The sequence below is a fragment of the Pteronotus mesoamericanus genome, unplaced genomic scaffold, assembly GCF_021234165.1.
Source record: "Pteronotus mesoamericanus isolate MK-2021 breed Mesoamerican mustached bat unplaced genomic scaffold, CSHL_Meso_final contig_25, whole genome shotgun sequence".
Taxonomy (NCBI): Eukaryota; Metazoa; Chordata; class Mammalia; order Chiroptera; family Mormoopidae; genus Pteronotus; species Pteronotus mesoamericanus.
The window spans coordinates 23,856,457-23,874,564 of NW_026555105.1; the positions used below are offsets into that span (position 1 = coordinate 23,856,457).

Consider the following 18,108-nt stretch of genomic DNA (forward strand, 5'->3'; position numbering starts at 1 on the left):
GCGCTCGCTCTCCGGCCCCGGGCTCGCGGTCCTCGCTCCGGGGCTGGTAGGGGTTGCGGCCGCCGCGGGAGGGTGAGGGGCCCGGAGCAGCCCTGAAGCTCTGCCGGTCCGGGGCTCCAGCAGCCAGCGCGGCGCTTGAGCGCTCGGGCTGAGTGCGCGGCGTTCCCCGAGGATCGCGGAGAGCGGTGGGCGCCGCGCCCCCTTCGCCCGCGTTGGAGGAGGAGGTGGTCGGGCCCGGGGGTCTGGTCATTTCGAGAGGGGGCTGCGCCGGCCGGGCGAGAGCTCCGGGGAGGAGGGCCGGCCGGACCCCGCGGGCTGCGTGAAGCTGGGGAGCGCCCGGGGCTCCTGGCGGGCGCGCTCCGTGGGCGCAGACAAAGCCGGGCGCTGACGCCCCGCGAGGACTGAGGCCGCCCAGAGGGTGGTCGCTGGGGAGAGAAGGGAAAGCTCCCGGGCGACGGCCGGGACAAGGCGAGACGCTGGGCCGCCCTCCCTGCGGGCGTCCGGGTGGTCTCATCGAGGGACGCTGGACAGGGTGGGGAGCAGCTCTTTCCGATCGGCCGACTAGGAGCTCACCGGCTGCGCCGGGCTTGGCGAGAGCCAGGCTCCGAAAGGGGTAGAGTGTTGGAGGGTTCACTTTGGGGGAGGGGCTGAGGGAGGCCTCTGTCCTGGGGTGGGGGCTGGGGCTTCAGTGGCCTGTAAGGGGCCCGTGGACCCCCTCCGAGCTTGCACGGGGAAAGGACACGGCCTGATGAGGTAAGCCCTGTGGGTGACATGTATGGTAAGATGTCCACAGGTTGTTTGCAGAACCTGCTGGTGGTGGCACATCCCATGCCAGTCCACGGGAGTGCCGCTTGTCCAAGCAGCCAAACAGGGCAGGTGCCCCGTGGGTCATTGGAGTGGGCACGAATGGAGGGATGGGTAGGCGTGCCGTCTGAAAGTATGTGCAGTGAAGGTCCCCATTTGTATTCTGCGGCCTTCCCCCTCTTCCCTTCCCTTTCTGTCTTGCAAGGGGCATGAAGCATCCCAGTTCCTGCCACAGGCCTATGCCTCCACTTGGGCTCTAAGGTGCTCTGCTCCCTGACCCCCATTCTTCCATTACTTCCCTCTCTCCAATGTTAGAAGTGGCTTCTTTCCCCGATCATTCATACGGTGTTCATTCATGCTTTGGCACCTTCCTCCACCCCACCCCACATTTCACAGTTTCCCTTTTGCCTTCATCTCTCATTCTCCATCAGCAACAGACTCACTTCTTGCAGCAAAGCTTCTCCAGAGAGCTCTCTGTGCCTCCCTGCCCCTCTGGAGCACATTGCTTTGGTTCCTCAGCCCACCTGACCTGGCTGCTGTCCCACTACTTCACTAAAACTGCCCCTGTGCCCTTGCCCTCCCCCCTCCCCCAAATGTCTCCAGTGATTTCCACACCCCCACAAGTAGGTCTTCCTTGATGTCCCTTGGCCTCGTGGATCATTTTCTCCTTCTAGGACCAATTATCCCTCTTGGCTTCTCTTGGTTTTCTCCCCATTCCCTGGCTAGCCCTTCCTCAGTCATCTTTGGGGACAGCTTCACTCAGCTTTGAGTGTTGGAGGATCTTGGGGCTCTGTCCTCAGCCCCCTTTTCTCCCCTGACTCCCTTCTATTTATAAAACCCCCTTTCCCCAAAGCTCTTATTCTTTCTTAGGACTTTTAAAATCAAGCATTAACTTACAGACATGCGGATTTTAAATGTACATTGTTTTCATTCTCATGATTTTCAGTAGCACACTTTATCTCTAGGCGCCCATGTGATGAGTTACGGTGTCCTGGCTGTGTCAGAGCATGAAAAACTTCATATGGACGAGGCAGAACCCTGGCTGACTACAGTCCCCAAATCCTCCACAGACCTTGCCATCTAAACCCCCCCACCCCCCAAGCCTTAAAGACAGGAAGCCAGGTGGCATCAACTCCTCCCTTTGCTTCCCTCCCCACACCCAGTCCAACAGCAAATCCTTTTGGTTCTTTCTGCAAAATCTATCTCAGGATCTGCCTTCACCGCCACCACAGTAGCCTACTGCCCCAGGCCAAGCCATCTTTTCTATCTGGCCTGAGTGTTGCAGGAGTTGCTACCTGTTTCCCAAGTCCTCACTTGCTCTCCTCTAACATCTTTTAACAGAGAGTATTTAGAAACATATTGATCAGATAATCTCATTCTCCCATCCAAGTACTAACCCGGCCTGACCCTGCTTAGCTTCTGAGATCAGATGAGATCCCGGTGGGTGGGTTCAGGGTGGTTATGGCATTGGACAGATAATCTTGTTCTCTAAAACCCTCCAGAGTCCCCTGTTGCACTTGGAATAAAATTTCAAAGCTTCCCCCTTGGCTAACGAGACCCTTCCTGCTCTGGCCTCCTCTGACATTCCCCAGCCTTATCTTGTCCCTTTGTATTCTTTCTGTTAGCCACACCTGAATCACTTTGCCCTTGAACATCCCAAGGCTTTTTCTGCCCTAGAGTCTCTGCTTGTACAGTTCTCTCTGTCTGGAGTGTTCTTCCTGGGTTTTCTTCTGGGCTGGCTTGGCTCTTTCTTATTTTTTAGGTCTCGGTGTAAGTCTGCCTTTCTCAAATGCCTCCCCAGTCTTGGTTGAGGGCCCCTCCCCACGCCATAATTCATCATAGCTCCTGTTTCACTTTCCTCATTATATTTGTCACAGTCTGTAACCATTTGTTACAATTATCTTTTTACTTTGTCTGGCTGGAACCTTGACTGATACTGCTGTATCTGGGGCATCTCCACAGTGCCTGGCACACCATAGTTGCTGCTCAGGAAACCTTGAGCCAGATGGAAGGTCAGGGCTGGGCTAGGCAGAGAGAGGTGGGTTTTGCAGTTAGCACAGGAGCCCCCTTTAAACCTCAAGTAACTCCACAGATTTTGATTTTCTTTCCACAAAAGAAGCTGTGCAAATAAATGGCTGCAAGAATCTGAGGGGCCAGTGGGATGTGAAAAAGGGAAGTAGAGAAGGTACAAGTGTCTCGAAAGAAGGCCTATATGTTTATGGGGAGACTGGGGACTCTGAGGGATGTGGAGTCAGTGTGGGGCGCTGTAGGTTGGGGGTAAATTGACTTCCTTTGCCCTCTTTGTTGGAAATCCAGGCTGGGTTAGCAGAGGGGTGTGTGTGTTCTCTAACTCAGGAGACTGGAGTGGTCTGGGCGGCTGGGAATTTATTTCAGGCTACTGCCTTGGGTGATTGACGGGTGCCCATCCCTGGAGGGCAAGGAGTTGAAAGTATAGAACAAACTGGGGTTGCAGGGGTCTCTCTATTAGACCCTCTCCTTCCACCCACAGCTCTCCTCGTTGCACAGAGGAGCCAGTTGAGAATTGAGTTGTGTGACTGGTGCTCCCAGAATGGAGGGCCAAGAGCCAGAGGCCTCAGCCCCGGGAGGGAGGGGAGCTCGGGCCTGGACAGGCAGACTGGTGATGGGCCAAGGTGATACTGTGAGTGGGTGCTGGGCCCGGGGGCAGGGGTCCAGATCTAGAGTCGGGCTGGCATGCCTGAGAAAGGCCTTGCCTTGGGATGGGTGGGCAAGGAGGGCATCCTGGGTGGGAGATCAGGCAGAGGCCAAGAGGCTGGGCCAGGGCCCTGCTACCCTACCTATGTGTCAGGTAATGTTCTAACGACTTTGCAAATATTAACTCCTTTAGTCTTCTCAGCAGCTCTATAAGGTAGGTCTTATTCCATTTAACAGATGGGAAGGTTGAGGCACAGTCATATGACGCAATAGTGTCAGAATAAGGATTTGAACCCAGGCAACCTTGCTCCAGAATGTATGCTCTAAGCTACCCCCTCTGCTACTTCTCTCATGCATCTCAGGGAGTCACCAGCTGAAGGTCTTAGCAAACAAGTGGTTTTCCCAGACTTGCAGGTGACATGCAGGCTGCATGTCTTGGGGACTGGTGAGGTGGGAAAGAAATCATAACCGTGAAGGTAGAAGGGATCCTCGCTCAGTGAGGTTCTCTTCTCTGCTGCATGTCACGCCTTTTCTTCCAGGAGGAGCTCAGGCCCAGGCTGAATGGTTGGGCATCATACACACTGGGATTTTAGGGTGCTGGGGGTGTCAACTTTTTTTGGTGCAAAAACAGCTTCCTGCTTGCGATGCCACCATTAGACCGTCACCCCTCTGGGTTTAGCATTGCCCCAGTGCCCTCTTCATCCGTCTCTGGGGAGCCCGGGGAGGTCAGGTAGGGGCTCTGCGGTTAAATGCATCTGTTTTGGATTCCATCTAAAATGTTGTGAGGCAGAGCTTTGGACTTGGCCTTGGGAAACCGGGGTGGGGGTCTGAGTCGGGCTGGGTTGAACGCAGGCTCTGAGCTGCGTGAACAGAAATGGGAACAGAAAAGAGCTTAATGCACTTCATTGTTGGGCCTGACCTTAGCTCTTTTTGCCTGTCTGTAAAATGGGATTAGAGAGGCTTTTTTCCTTTCCTCCTCAGGGGTGGTAGAAGCTGGGAACTGCTTAAGGTTACAGGTTTGAGTGTCTTTGTGCAGAGCCGGTATGGAGGAGGACTTCCCACGGGACACCGGCCCTGAGGAACTGGGCCAGGAAGGAGGGAGCCGGCAGGAGGGTGTGGCAGCCCTGTCCTGTGTGGCTTTCCTGTTTGGTCATGAAAGGATGCCTCTGGGCAGGTGACTTGGCCTCCCAGGGGCTTGGCTGGCTGGCCGGCCAGGCAGGGATTTGCTGACCACCCAGGGATGGGGTCTCTTTGCTCCAGTGTCTGAGCCCCAGAGTTTAAGCTCTACCTCACAACAGTCTAGAGGCTCATCTATCTTGGCAGATTCTGCAAGGCCGCCAGGAAAAGAGGGAGGCGGGGTTGGTGACATTCTCTTCTGCATTTTGGGGCACTGAGGCACAGAGCAAGCACATTGCTGCTGCTTCGGGGGAGTGCCCTTTCTTTGGCAGGGAGTATGCGGGAGGCTTATCCATGCCGCCCAAGTCCATGTCTGCTAGATTGAGGTGAAAGTGGTGGTTAGAGCCAGAGGCTGGCAGGCAGGAGCTGAGGGCGGACTTCTTGACAACTGGATGTGGGGCTTTGTTACCTTCGGGCATCATTTGATGCCTCCCATGCCCGAGTCCAGTGCTTGCAGCCCGTGGGAACACAGGACGGCATTCCCACTCTCCAGGCAATGAGAGTGAGCCATGCCAGGTCTGATAAAGTGAGTTGCACTTCAGACCAGCTTCCTTGGGGATGCAATGTGTTTATAGGGTCCTGAAGTCCTGAGTGGCTTTGGCCAACAGAGAATGGATGGCATTTCTAATGTGGAAGGAGAGCCCAAGCCTGGAGAAGTGGGACGAAGGCAGGTTGAAGAAGGTCTTGAGCGCCAAGCTGCTGAGTCTGGACTTGTTCACTAGGCACCCTGGGGAGCCACTGAAGGTTATAGGTCCCGAGTGCAATGACTTGATTAGAACAGTGGTCTGTAAAAGCGCATCTGAAACTCCAACAGACAGTGGATCACCTGGGAAGTGTAGTAAAACGTAGGTTCTAATTCAGCAGGTCTACGGTGGGGCCTGAGATTCTGCCTTTCTAACAGTCCCCTGGGTGGTGTGATGCAGCAGGTCCATGGGCCATTGTTGTGTAGCTAGGGGTTGAGATTGAGGACTTGGGCCAGGCAGGTGGAGGGGTGGGTGCAGGTCAGGTGAGACTTGGAACAGGTAAAGGGGAAACGTCCAGGTTCCTGTGGACTGTGCTGGGAGGTGTGGGGACTGCCTGTGTGGGGGCTGAGGTGGAGGCAGGGCAGAGGGGAGAGTGCAAAGGTACGAGATGCAGGGCATCGACAGGTGGGGCTGGGTGAGGGGTCTTTAGGGTCTTGGGTGTCAGGCCAGGAAGCAGGCCTGATTGCCAGGGTGTCTGGCAGTGAGGAGCTCCCAAGACCACAAGAGGGTGTCTTAGGTGACGGCCCTAGGGCAGGGTGACGCGCAGGCAGCGTGTAGGCATCTTATCTTTACCCACAGACGAACCCTGTGGGTAGCCAATCTGGGGTGAACATTCTTCCTTCATCCAGAGTTGGCCCAAGGAGATTGGGGAAACAGATGACTTCAGCCGCAGACAACATCTTCTAAAGGCCCCCAGAATCTTCCCAGCTGCTGAGCCATCCCCCGCAGGAGGTGCAGCGTCCCTTACCCTGCCTGCGTGAGTCCTTGTAGGCACCACCGATGGTTACATGAGCCACTGCTATCCGAGGTCTTCTGTCACGGGGTCCCCTTCCGGGTGCACCTGGAAGTGGGGAGGCCTAGATGCTTCTCTCTGCTGTGCCCCTGGCTGGGCCACTACAGGCAAGTGTCTGCTCCCCTCTTGAGGCCTTAGTTTCCTGTAAATTGAGGGATTCTGTTCTCTCCCTGGGAGGCAGGGGAGAGGATCGCAGGGTTTGTTGGGTGGGGCACGGCTTCTTCCAAGAATGGCAGCTGAATACATTTTAATTTTGGTTTAATATTAAAACTTGCATGCTAATCATAGAGTAGAATGAGCAGTTTGCATAGCAGAACTGTCCAGTGTGCTTTGGGGGTCCCTCAAGGCCCTTTGTTTTCTGGACTCAGCGTGGCATGGGATGCGATATCTGAGGACGCTGGTCAGGTGAGGTTCTTCAGACCCTGGCAGGAGGGTAGTCAGTCACCTCACTCGAAGGAAGGGGGGAAGGTTCTGTGGCCCTGGGCAATGCCAAGAGTGGCTCTCAGGCTGAATTCTCCAAATGTCCCCACACCTCCTGAAAGGACTGTAGGGCCCAGTGCCTGCCTGTGTGCCCTCTGCTTTGCTAGGCTGTTCTGAGGGGGTGGCAGGGGGTGGCATTTCTCAAAGACTGTTCTGAGAAACTTCAGGAGTTCAGCGGACAAGTAAGGGTAGAAACTGGCAACTTTAGTCCACCACCATGTGGGAGGTTCAGAATGCTTTTTAAGGGAATTAAAGGTTCTGACAAGTCCTGCAGAAAAGAAATCGTTTGGTGTTTCCCAAAATAATTTGACCATGGAAATCTTTTTTTGGAGGACTTCCTAATAATACCCCGTTGACTGGGAAAACTGACCAGGTGGGAAGGGCTGATGTGGAAATGTGCTGCTGCTCATGAAAGACTACAGACGTGGGTAGTGCCCGAGTCCAGAAGTGCCGGAGAGGGATGGAAGGATGGAAGGGTAACTGCCTGGGGGAGGTGGACTCGGTGGGACGGGAGCCATTTGACAGTCAGTGGAAGAAACGGGGCACTGCGGAGGGAGGGTCGGCCTGGAGGGGACCGGGGCCCAGGGCCAGCTCTGGGTTCCCATGGCAACAGCTCTGCTTCCCTGGGCGGCAGACAAAGAGGCCTGGATGACCTGTCTGGTGCCTAGGACCCCATGATAGCCAGGCCTGGGTCTTTGGGGTTCTGGGAGTGCCTCCCACCCCACCTCCCCTGCTATCTCCTCGCTCTAGAAGTTTCCTTCCTGCGGTTCATCTCAGAGGTGGGGTTGGGACCTCTGGGCAAGTGGCTGAACCTCTTGGTGCCTCAGTTTTCTCATTTGTGCTGTGGGAATAACAAGATTTCCCTCATCGAGTTGTTGTGATAATTGAATACAAGTTTGCTGCTCTTAGTGCGATTGGCATGGCTGCAGTGAGCGTCTCCAGGAGGGACCCAGGGAAGGGGACAGCGGTCAGGGAAGTGAGAGGCACAAAGGGCAGCAGCGAGCATGGCGAGGCTTGGCCTGAGGTCCTGATTAGACCAGAGGAGCGATCGTCCGTAGCCTAGAAGAAAGAATGAGGGCGAGGGCAGCTGGGACTGACTTCCAAAAGGAGTGGCCAGCAGGATGGGTAGATTGGGGCAGGATGAGGAGATTTCACAGGCCACTTCGGTTTCTGGGAACTAGTCTGAGTGGGAGTCAGGATCGGTGGCTTGGCACAGGAGAGAGAGCTGAGGGCAGGGAGGAGGTGCCATACACGCGCCTTCATTCATTAGGCCATGGGGAGCTGTTGAAGGTTGTTGAGCCGGACAGTGGTTTGGTCAGAGCAGAGTTTTAGTGAGAAACGTGGCAGGGGTGTGATGGCAGGTTGAAAGGGCAGGACACTTCCCCCTCCCAACATTTGGCTTCTCCACTGAATAGCTATGCCCCTTCACAATGCAGAGCATGGGGAAGGGTCACGTTGCTTATAAGACCTTTATCGTCAGATTCTCAGAGCTCTGAGTCATTTTTCCCAAAAGTTTGAGAATCTCATCCTGTTGCCATCCTGGAAGGGGTGTTGCAAGTGCAGGAAGGGAGGATGGGGAGTTCCAGGGCCCTTGCTCCCTTCTCCTCCTCCCCGCCTGTGGTTAGTGGGGGTGGTCAGTGAGGCCTCTCTGCCTTGCCCCTTTGCCACAACTCATTTCCTCTGAACTGTGAGGAGTCTTTGTTCAGCAGCTCAGGTGGGGGTGATGGGGTGTGGCATTTCAAACAGTGACCCGGGAGGAGCTGCTTTAATGGTGCAAAGTTCGGCAGACAGGAGGGCCCTGGCAGAGGATGCTCGGTGAGCTTGCTTGCCCAGCCCAGCTACACCTCCTGTCCTGCTTTGCCCTTCTCTTTCTCCCTCAAACAGGCAGCCCCGGGGGCTTTTCCTGCTCTCGCTAAACATGCTGGGAGGAGAGGGGAGGAAGAAAAGCATTTGGGTTCAGCCAGAGCAGGGCGGCTTGCCGGGGGGAGCGCAGCACCGCCGACACCCCAGTCCAGGTCCCTTGATGCCCTAGCTACTTCTCGGAGCGGGCTGTGGAGGGGGGTGTGATTGAAGCCCAGGAAAAGGAGTACTTGGAAATGAGTGGTAATTTATTAGAAAACAGAACAAAGAACCTAGCCACCCTCTGCCAACTTTGTGCCAGGCCCTGGCACACCCACAGTGCCTGTCCTCCCCTCACGGCTTCATGAGACCGGAGCTCTTAGCCCATTGCACAGAGAGAGGGAGATGGAAACAGTCCCAGCAGATGATACGCCTGGGTCTCCAACCCAGGTTCTTGGACATCGGGTCTGCTGCCCGTTCTTCACCTCAGACCCCTCGGAGCCTGTCCCCAAAACTTCAGCCACGCCTCCCAACCACAACCAGACCCCCTCCCCCCACCCCAAGCCAGGCCACCTTCCTGAATTCCTGACCCCAGGGAGCAGCGCCTGATGGGTGCTTTTGGACTAGCAAAAAACTAGACCTAGAGTCAGCTAGATTTTAAGATGACTTAAGCAGAGACACTCAGGACCACTAGTGACAAACATTTTTTGAGAAAGATTTTTAAATGAGGCCTTCAAATGTTAAGCATACAGATCCCTTTTACTCTCTCTTTTTTATTGAAAACTAATTTAAAAAATCATACACAATTAACAGAAAACTTTTGGCTTAATTTGAAAAACTAACTCAAGACAATAAACTTGACTCATTCCTTGGTTTTAAAGAAGAGTAAAGCCCAAGCCTTAGTATTTTACTAGTGAATTTTGTTTGCTTTTCTTTCCCTCCCTCCCTCCCTCCTTCTTTCTTTCTTTCTTTCTTTCTTTCTTTCTTTCTTTCTTTCTTTCTTTCTTTCTTTCTTTCTTTCTAAAATTTATTGATTTGAGTGGAGGAGAGAGAGGAAGATTGGAGGGGAGAGACAGAGAGAAAGAGAAAGATTGATTTGTTGGTCCACTTATTTATGCATTCATTGGTTGAGTCTTGTATGTGCCCTGACCAGGGATTGAACCTGCTATCTTGGTGTATCAGGTCAACACTCTTGCCACCTGAGCTATCCAGCCAGGGCCTAAGTGAATTTTGGAGTGCCTTATGTCAGATGGCAGGTGTGGAGCCTCCCTGGACCTCAGTTTCCACCTCTGTAGAATGGGGATATTGACTTGAGACTTCACTGCTACATTCCACGTGACATGCTTAGCACTGCGCTCTGTACCTCAGACGTGCTCAGTGAAAAGTAGTGATAAGGATGATGTTAGGATTGTAAGAAAAAGCATTTCTTGATTTCAAAAGCTGGTGAATTATTAAGTCTCTCTTTGAACACAACAAAAGGACTTGAAGAATATCTTTATTGTCCAGGCTCACTGTCTTAAGTCCGTAGGTGTTTTATTGATTAAATCATGGGCTCAGGGCCCATGTGTGCATTTTGAAACAAAGATCATTGGCTTTTCAGACTGGTTTCAGTTCTTGCTGGGATCCTGCTTTGGGGTCAAACTTAGGGAGAGCCCTTTATTGGGCTCTTGTGGTCCTGTGTTAGGACTTGTTAGAAGAGCAGTTACACTACCCTCTAGCTACCAGGTAGCAAACATCTTGGGCCATTGAGAGAGGAGGTGACTGTCTATAAGAGAAGTATAAGTTAGTTGCTCTTCGAACTTTGTGGTTTCACACACACACACACATACACACACAGGCACATCTATTAGACCAGCATCCCTGTCCCTGTTTTTGGAGGATGAAAATTAGGACAAAGGGCTGTGGCCTGGCATAACGCGGTACCTGGCAAGCCTTGAGCCAGTCCCTCTGGGGCAGGGAGGCTCGAATGGCCCGAAGCCCACCCCACCATCGCCCTGGGCAGGAGGCAGGTGGCCTCCCCCTGGTAGTCCTAAGTGTTGGCACTGCAGCCAGGTTGAGCTGCCAGGCTCGGGGACGACTCCTGCCGGGCAGCCCCAAGGGCCTGGCACAACGTGTACAGTGTCAGTCTGTGGGGAGGGGTGAGACAGGAGAAGGGCCAGGCTGGGGGCTGTCCTCAGGCCTGCGACCTGGCGGGCGGTGCTGACGAGGGCCTGAGAACCGAGCAGGCAATGGGCAGAGGTGAGCTCAGTGTTGTCAAGCCCTGCTCTGCCCTCACTTTATCTGGGTGGCCTCCATCACATCTGCGAACCTCTCTGAGCCTGCTCCCCCATCTGAAAAACAGGCACCCAGGCGTTGGGGAGCATTAAATGATGCCGTGAATGGAGAGTGCCCTTCACGGGGCCTGGCCCACGAAGGATTCCATAAATAGGGGTTTGCTTGTGTGGTTCATCTGCTGGTTGGATTTTGGGGGGATGTTTTTCTTTCACTTTGTGATCATGCATGCCACCTTCATTGTGTGATTAACTGTGCTGAGTGGGGACCATAGGAAAGGGAGCTTTGTGGGAAAAGAGTTCACAGTGAAGGGGGACCCCCTCCCCACAAATGCTGCCTGGACCCAGCAAGCCTTGAACACTCTGTTCTGCCAATGGGGCTGCAGTGTCTCTTTGGAGGCAGAGAGCACAGGTCCCAGGCTGGGCAGAGTGGGGACCCTGTGGCTTTGGACAGAGGATGGGCTTGCTGGAGAACCCCTTTTTAGACCCCCCTCCTCCTGGGGGCTGGCGCTGAAGCACAGTCAGGCTTTGTGCAGAGTCACGAGGGGCCAGACAGGGGGAACTACGCCCGGGCTTGCGCTTGTCTCACAAGCCTCAGTTTTTGTCAGTGGTTTTGAAAGAGTCAGTGGAAAGTGCTGACTGGGCAGTCTTCCTTCACCCCAGAACCATGGGGCTGCAGCTCCTGGCAGGAGAAACCTGGCAGGGAAGCCACCTCTTCATCTGCCAGCTCACACCTCTCAGGCTTCAAGTGCCCCTGGTGCAGATTGGGTGGGTCTCTGTGTGGGGCCGCTAACCCAGGGGCTGGTCAGCGTGGTGCCTGCAGGGGGTGCCCGATGAAGCGGGGCTGGGAGAGGGGCTCGGGGCTGTGTGTTCGGGGATGAGGTGGGCCCTGCAGTGGGAGGTCGCGGCGGCCTGGACAAGCATTCTCAACGCTGGTGAGACCCTTGAGGAGAGAATTGGGTTCTGGAATTAAACCATACGGGCCTTCCTCCCACCTGTAGGTCTTGCAGCAAGTTATTTGGCCACAGTTTCTCATCTTTCTTACCCCACGGGCTTGTTGTCAAGCAGGGAGGGGGTAACCAGTGGACCCAGAACATGTCAGTGTTTGTCCCTGCAGAGTCATGACTGGTCACCCAAGTCATCCTGACCCAGCCCTTGCCCTCATCCCCACATCCTGTCATTCAGCAAGTTCCCAGGAGGTCACCATAGCACTTTTACCCTCTAATCCCGTCCTGCCTGTCACTTCCTTTGCTCCATTGTCCCCTCACCAGAGAGGCTCCCTGACCTCCCCACACAGAGCAGCTATCTCTCCCTTCACCTTGATTTTCCTTTCTTGTGGCACCTGTTACCCCTGTTCTGTTAGATCCTCGAAGGGGAGGCTTCTGGCTGTTGCTATATCCCAAGTGCCTGGCACAAAGTAGTGCTCGCTAAACTTGTTCTCGTTGTTTTTATTGTGGTAAAATATACGTAACATACAACTTACCATTTTAACTATTTTTAAGTGTGCAATAGTCCCCCCTTTTCCACAGGGATATGTTCCAAGACCCCCCCGGTGTTTGCCTGAAACTGTGGATAGTACCAAACCCTATATACACTGTTTTTTTGTACATATACATACTATGGTAGCGATTAATTTATAAATTAGGCAGAGTAAGCTTAACAATAACTTATAATAAAAGAGAATAATGATAACAATGCACTGTAATAGAAGTTACGTGAATGCGGTCTTTCTCCCTGTCAAGTATCTTATTGTACTGCATGTGGACCGGCCGGACAAAGGGATGATTCACACCCAGGCCGGGTGGGGTGGGATGGAGTGAGGTTTCCATCATGCTACTCAGAACGACACACACTTTAAAACCTAGGAATTGTTTATTTCTGGAAATTTTTGTTTAATATTTTTGGATCCTAGTGGACCGTGGGTAACTGAAACCTGGGAAAGGAAAAACTGTGGCTAAGGGGAGACCCCCAGGATGCGCGCACCCAGACTCCTCGCCAATGGCGCTGCAGTGCCTGTGCTGTCGCCGAGTGACTGTGTGACCATTCTGCCCACCTCCTCCCACTTTCCCTGGACGGTGGGGGCTGCAGGTGATGCCTGATAAGGTGGGGCTGGGGGAGGGGCTGCTCTCCATACTCTAGGGCCTGTGGGGTCTTGTGCCACCTGGGGAGCTGGGGCCACTCTGCCCTTTCTCTTGGGTGCCCCCACGGGGGTCAGCTTATGTGTGTCTGACTGACTTGGTGAGGCTCAGGGAAAGCCCCCCACGCCTGCATGTGGCTTGGGTGGGGGCTGCTGCAGCTGCAGAGGAAGGTCAGGCGAGTGGCCACCTGAAGAAAGTGCGGCTGGGGTTTGCACGGTGATCCCCGGACGGAGGGAGAAGCAGCGCTGAGAACGGATCTGACAAGCAGTGCGGTGCCCACCTCGGAGCCTCTGCACGGACAAGGCCCCTGCCTGGAGCGCCTTCTGTCTCGCCTAGAAATCTTCCCCGGGCTCTCTCCCTGCCGCTGTTGGGTTATTGGGTGCCTCTCCCACCTTCTTCGTTACAATCCTTATCAAATTCTTATCACTGCCTGCTGACCTGGTGAGTTAACTGTGTACCTGTTTGTTTAATCCATTGCCGTGTTCTCCCCAGGGCTGTGCCTTGGGAGAGACAAAGCACATAAATCTTTCTGAAGATGTCTAAGCAGGAGCCTAGGACCCCTTAGAGAGCAGAGCAAGTGTGGTGGTGATTCTCGCTTTTCGGTTGAAGGAACAGAATCTTCCCCCAGATCACTCAGAGCTAGACCCCATCCTGCACCATGGGTCCTCTTGAAGGGAGCAGTCCCCAGGAGCAGAGGTGGGCCCTGTCTAGCTTGAGGTGCATTATGGACTTGGAATAAACAGGGCTTAGGGAGCTGAGCAGCTGCAATGTGGAGTGGGAATACAGGGAGGCTGTCAGCTTAAGCTGGGGGCAGGGGGGTGGATCTTGGGCACTGCCTGGCTTGCTGTTCTTTCTGCCTCCTCCTGTTCTGCACAGGCAGACGTGGTGTCTCTGGGCTGGCCTGGAGGCTGCTGTAGAGCAGTGATTCTCAACCTTGGCTATGCGTTAGCATCATGTAGGCCCCTTAAAAATATATATATATGCTGGGACCCCAACCCCAAACAGTCTGATCTGGATGACCCAGCGTGGTGGCTGGGTATCAGTCTCTTATACAAATCTCTATATTAGTCCAATGCACTGGCTGGGAAGGAGCTCCTATCTCCTGGGCCTTCTAAGTGGTAGGGCCTAGGCCAGGCTCTCTGCTCACTCCACCCTAGCCCTGAATTTCAGAAAATAGGGAGCTGTGGCCCTGAGTGGAATGGGGAGTTTGCCTAGGGTCCCTACCCTGGGGGGTTCCCTGGGAGAAACAATGGATGACTCTGTCATTTACCTCTTGCTGTGTAACAAACCACCCCCAAATGTAGTAGCGTAAAACAGCAGTAAACATTGTCCTCCTACTTTCTGTGGGTAAGAAACTTGGGAGTGGTTTTGTTGGGTGTTGCTGGCTCAAGGCCTCTGAGAAGGCAGCGGTCATGACGTGCCTGGGGCTGCAGTCATCTGAAGGCTTGACTGGGGCTGGAGGCTTCGCTTCTACGGTGGTTTACCCACGTGCTTGGCAACATGGTTTGGCTGTTGGTAGGGGGACTCAGTTCCTGGACTCAGGGGCCTTTCCATACGGTTGCTTTCCTGGCCTCAGGACGTGGTGACTGGCTTCTTGAGGAAGCAGTCCAAGGAGCAAGGTGGAAGCCACAATGTGTTTTTATTTATTTATTTAATTTATTGACTGTATTGGGGTGACATTGGTTAATAAAATTAAACAGGTTTCAGGTGTACAATTCTATAATATTTTATCTGTATGTTGTATTGTATGTTTACCACCCCAAGTCAAGTCTTCTTCTTTCGTCACATCCTCTCTTAACCCTCTTTTCCCTCCCCCATCCCTCTCTCCCTGTGGTAGTCAGCATACTGTTGTCTGTGTCTGAGTTTTTTTCCCTTAATCCCTTCACTTTTCCACCCAGCCCTTTCAGCCCCACTTCCCTTTGACAGCTGTCTGTCACTTTGTATCTACGAGTCTTTTCCTGTTTTGTTTGTTAGTGCATTTTGTGCATTAGATTCCACATATAAGTGAAATCATATGGTACTTGCACGATGTGTTTATGACCTAGTTTCAGAAGCCACACTCTGTCATTTCTACAATATCCTGTTGGTCACACAGGTAAGTTTGGGAGGAGGCTAGATTAGGGCACAAGTACTAGGAGGCAAGGATCCTTGAGGGCCATCTTCGAGGCTGATGACATGACCACACAGATGGTTCTGTCATTACACGTGCAGCCTCACAGACCTTGCCTGGGAGGGCCAAATGTCCCCAGTAAGTTGGGGGTGGGGTGGGAGGGTGGTTCTCTTTTGATCCTCTGTGCTTCCCCTGTCATCAGATCATAGCAGCGCCAATGCAGGGTAGGGTGGTTTTCTCTGAGGCCTGGAGGTCATGGAACCATCACGCAGTAGGGCCTGTGACCTCTCTGTTGGCCGGACTTCGCCCTGCCCCCACCACATCTGGTGTCCTGGCCCAGGCCTGCCTGTGGCCGCCCCCTTGGTGTGCAGACTTGGCCCTGTGGGAATACGAATGTAAGAACCATTGGTGCTTCATGCCTGGCTGTGGGCTAAGCACTTTGCATTGTCAAGCTCAACCCTGTGAGGCAAGTACCCTTTTATCCCCACTCTCCTGATGAGGAGACTAAAGCTCAGGTCACTCGTCTGATACGTGTTGAGATGCGAACCACTGGTATTCAACAAGGGATCAGACCCCAGAGCTTGTATGAAAACCGTGGCTTGAGAAGGTGTCCCCAAAGGAGGGGACTATTTATTAAGTTGTGTCATCAAGTGAAACATAGCAAAGCATGTTTTCATGATTATGTTTGTGTATGTCTGAGATTCCTCAAGGGCCATGGTGACTTGGGTGCTTCAGAACATGGTGCCTTGGTTTTGAGGCTGGTTTTCTCTCTAGGTTCAGCTCTTTTAGAACTTCCTTCCAGGGAAGTGAGTGACTGAGCACCCTCTCCCATCTGCCCTTTCCTGCCCACGGCCTGGTATGCCGTGCCCAAGGGCAATTTTGCAATAACATAGGCAACTAAGATAGTGACCAGCTCTGTGGTCTCTTGCAATTCTGTGGTTGCTGACTTTCTGGAGAGGGATCTTGCGTTGGAGTGTCAGGTTCTGCTTACAGGGAGGGAAACCAGACTGCGGGGCCTCATCCTAAGCGTTGCTTAAGGGAGCCACGGTGAAACCTGTGCCTTTCGGACTGTTTTGTGGGACATAGGAGGCTGACTAATAGGGTCTGGGGTCAGTGCTGGCCTTGCTCAGGGTAGGATTACTCCCACTTTACAGATGGGGAAACCGAGGTTCAAACCAATGAACTCCCCAGAGGCCACAGTGGTTAGGAGCAGAAGTGATTGGGCAATTTCATTTCCTCTAGGCCTGCCCAGGGACGGCATAGTCATCATATAAGACCCTGACTTCTCTCTGGGCTAAGGGAGAATGGGGTTTGCCGGCGTCTCTTAAAATCTGGGATCTGAGTAGAAGACTGTGGGCCCTGCTGCCAGAAAGGTGACTCCCTACCTTGCCAGACACGACGTCTGCAGGTAGACACCCATGAAGGTGGGAAGCGAGGGCATAAGGTGTGAAGAGCTGGGGTTGGAGATGGAAGCTGAGCTACGGGGCTGGCCCAGATTTTGAGAGCTTCACAGATGTTCAGAAGCCTTCAAGGTCAGCACTTGATCTGATCTATTGTCAGAGCGTGATCCACTTGTTTTTGCTGGAGGTGGGATCTCTAGGACGGAGTTTGCGGTAAAGATGTTTGGGGATAGGTACGGGGATAGAAATTCAGTCCCAGGCTCCGTCCTGGCGCATCTCCGCCTGTTTTTCTTTCCGGCTGCGCAGTCTTCGAGGCTGCCGGCTGAGCGTTGTGCCTGTCAGAAACTCCCTACCCTTTCTTGGGCTTCTTTCTGTGTCCGCTTCCCCTGCATCCGCAACAAGGCTTCTAGCCAGAGACAGGTGGTCTTTAGGGTCTGTTCCTGCAGGCGGCTATAAGCTGGGGTCCCTTGAACAATCCACCTGAGTCTCTCTCGCCTTGCAGAACATCATGGGAGATAGAGGCTGACCTAGAGTGCTCACCTCTCCAAGAATGGCACCACCCCTGCCGCCAGTGCTTGTCCGGGCCATGACGTTGGCTCTGACCCCTTGAACACCCAGACTAGGGCTGCCTCTCTCCCTGTAGTGCCGGCTCCCCGCTTCTGAAAAGGCTTTCAAAGGCTTTTAAAGTTGTGCTTTTAGGGACTTTCACATCTGGTTGTGGGGAAGAGATCCTTGTGCTAGGAGAGAAGTTTAAGTGCCATGGAGGATGACGGGTGACCCCCCCAGAGCCCTTCCTCACCTCGGCCTGTGAGGGAGGGCTGCCGGTAGGAGGGCTCTGGGGAATGAGGCACCCACGCCTTCTCCCCTTTATGAGCTTGGAGTTGGCTAATGGTCCCTGTCTCTGATACCTGCCCCTACCCCCTGAGCTGGGTGGGTTGAGACAGTATTGGAGGTTGAGACAGTATTGAGACTGATTGAGGTCAGGCTCAAGGTCCAGTCTGGTCTTAGGGTCAGGGCCGAGGCTGAGGCAGGGTCCGAGCTCATGTGAAGGCTGGGGTTTCTCAACTGAAATGAAGCTCTGGGGCCAAGGAGAGGTGGCTCCCACCTCTGTATTAGTCTCTTTGGGACCTTCCCCCACCTCCTTCTCTCTCTAAGGTGGCCCTTGCAGTCCCACCAGGTAGCTGTACCTGTCCGCATTTTACAGACGGGAAAACATGAAGACTAAAGGAGGCAGTTAAACATCTGATGGGACTTAGACCAGTGTGTCCAGGAGGCGGGGTACAGATGTGCGGGATCCATGGGTGAGTTCAGATGTGTTGGCCAGGTGGGAACCAGAAAAGGGGTTACCTGGCCACGGAGAGACTGAGCTGGGACCTGAGCCTCTGGGCTTCCAGGCCAGTGTTTCCTCCCTTCCCTCGAGTCTCCTGGGCTCACAGGCTGTCCCTGTCCTGTATCTGACCCTCCCCCGGCCCTGCCATCAGTCACTGGCCAAGCCAGGCCCAGCTCTCCTGGCTGTTTCACTTCCTGGCTGGCCGGCCTGGGTGAGGAGGACCGGGGAGGGTCTGGCTGGGAGGAGTTCAGGCCCAGCCCCTTCCTGGGGCTGAGGGGTGGGAGGAGCCTTGCAGGCAGACACAGAGCCCCTTTGTCCGGGCCGCTGTGCAAAGCAGCTGGTCTGGGATTTC

At 53.9% G+C, this 18,108-nt stretch overlaps 1 protein-coding gene across 4 annotated transcripts in view; it reads left to right on the forward strand.

The window, feature by feature from the left end:
- Window positions 1-18,108, forward strand: part of SMOX (spermine oxidase) — a 35,629-nt gene that overhangs the window by 174 nt on the left and 17,347 nt on the right. The window lies entirely within an intron of this gene.